The sequence below is a fragment of the Phaseolus vulgaris genome, chromosome 3, assembly GCF_051622355.1.
Source record: "Phaseolus vulgaris cultivar YP4 chromosome 3, ASM5162235v1, whole genome shotgun sequence".
Taxonomy (NCBI): domain Eukaryota; kingdom Viridiplantae; phylum Streptophyta; class Magnoliopsida; order Fabales; family Fabaceae; genus Phaseolus; species Phaseolus vulgaris.
This window is the reverse complement of record NC_143500.1, coordinates 26,201,624-26,203,748: the sequence shown is the minus strand read 5'-3', so window position 1 is coordinate 26,203,748 and position 2,125 is coordinate 26,201,624.

Here is a 2,125-nt window from a genome sequence, read left to right as displayed (position 1 = left end):
TGGAAAAAAGAAGAAAGATGAAGAACAACAAGGAACACAAAAGAACCGAGGCAACACAATTAAAATCTGAAAATGCCGAACCAAAAACAACAAGGAAACAAGCTAAGACAAGGAATTAACAAAAGAAGAAAGGAAGGAGAAGAGAGTGCTCATGAAGATGGATGTATGGTTGGATGATCACGCCACTAAAAGGATGGTTGCTCCTAGATGAGTGTGTTGCCGCCACTTGAGGACACCATGGATCCTTCAACTAAGACTAGAGAAGAAGGCTCAAAAGCTCTCCAATGATCACTCAAAATTTGAGTATAGTTTCTTTACTCTCAATTCCAATCTGAAATGTACAAGGGCAGCACCTATATTTATAGCTTAAAGGTGCTGAAATGCAAGCTAAATAAATTCAAAAACTCCCCCCAAATTCAAATGAAAGTGGCGCCTAAACAAGTCATAAGGAAGGTGTGATCCCTTCTCTCACTTTGGCACCTCCTTATTTACTCCTACACCTATCTACTAACGCACCCCCCCTAATACTCCTAACTAAGGACCTAAAGATGCTTTAACAAAAAGAGGTTTCTTATGTTTTCCTCTAAGCACCTTCAAACAATATTCTTTATTATTTAAAACTTGGCCTTGCCCTTCATAGGATGGACTTGGGCTTGGGCTTGGGCTTTGGGCTTGGGTCTCTCTTTATTTTATGTCTACTTTTAATTTTGAGAAGACTAGAAGGAAGAACTTCAAGTGTGATGGTGAATGGCCTCTTCCTTCATCAATAAAAACCTCCTTTTCTTGATTCTCATCATACTCCCCGAGTTGGAGAGAATTCGTCCACGAATTCTGAATCCCTGCATATAACAAAGTCAGTTTACTTTTACAATCAAAAGTGTAAGAAAAAGGAGTACATGACTTAGCAGATGAAACCAAAGGGATTGCAGAAAAGGAGGTCCTATAAATCGACCAAGTTGGAAAAATTTGTTTGGGAATGATGATATTTTTTGGAAAAAGACCTCTTAAATGGTGAAACCCATTAGGAGGTATGAAAAAATCATCCCTAACATATTTTAACCAAGGTGGTGTTGAAATAGGAACCTTGGGTAATGAAAAAGATAAAGAAGAAGAAGACCTTTGAGGGTCCATTTGAGGCATAGCACGAGTCAACATGATGGATTTAGAGGAGAAAATGGTGTGACTCGGTGTAGTACTTACTTCTTTTTCTTTCTCATTTTCTCTTTTAGTTTTCATTTTTATTTGGTCCTCATGAACCTCTTTGGGTGAGAGGGGTTTTAATATAACCTTGCGCCCTAGGAAGGAAAAAGACATTGTATTGGATAGGCCATCATGTAAAACACATCTATCATATTGCCAAGACCTTCCTAAAAGAAGATGAGATGCTTCCATGGCCACAACATCACATAAAACCTCATCTTTATACTTTCCTATTGCAAAGTTAATGAGGACTTGCTTATTCACCATGATTTCTCCTACTTCACTAAGCCATTGCAATTTGTAGGGCTTGGTATGAGAGATAGTGGGTAAGGCTAACTTCTCCACAACTCTTGTACTAGCCACATTAGTGCAACTTCCCCCATCAATAATCAAGGAACATAACTTGTTGTTGATAAGACATCGGGTGTGAAAAATATTTTCTCTTTGAGTATCATTCAAAGATTTTGGAATTGTGCCCAACATACGTCTTACCATCAATAAGTCACCTTCACAAGGACTTTCACTCTCATTTTCACTTGATGGTCTAGAAGGTGAAGAATGCCTAGGTGAATTGGAATCATGCTCACTAACTACAATGCATTCATGCATGTACATACTTCGTTTAGAAGGGCAATTAGCAGCAATGTGACCATATCCCAAACATTTAAAACACTTTTGACTAGACGATTTAATTGGGGATTTAGGCCTAGAAGTATATGGTTTAGGATCCTTGGGTTTGAAAGAAGAATCTTTGGAAGGAAATTTTGAAAAGGATTTTTTGTTCTTCCAAGAATTGTTGTAGTTGTCATCTTTGGGAATATTTTTAAAAATATTTTTCTTTGCAAGTTGGGCTTCCACCTTCATTGCAAGATGAAATAAAGAACCCAATGATGAATATGTTGAAGCTGGAGGAAGCTTCTTCCCT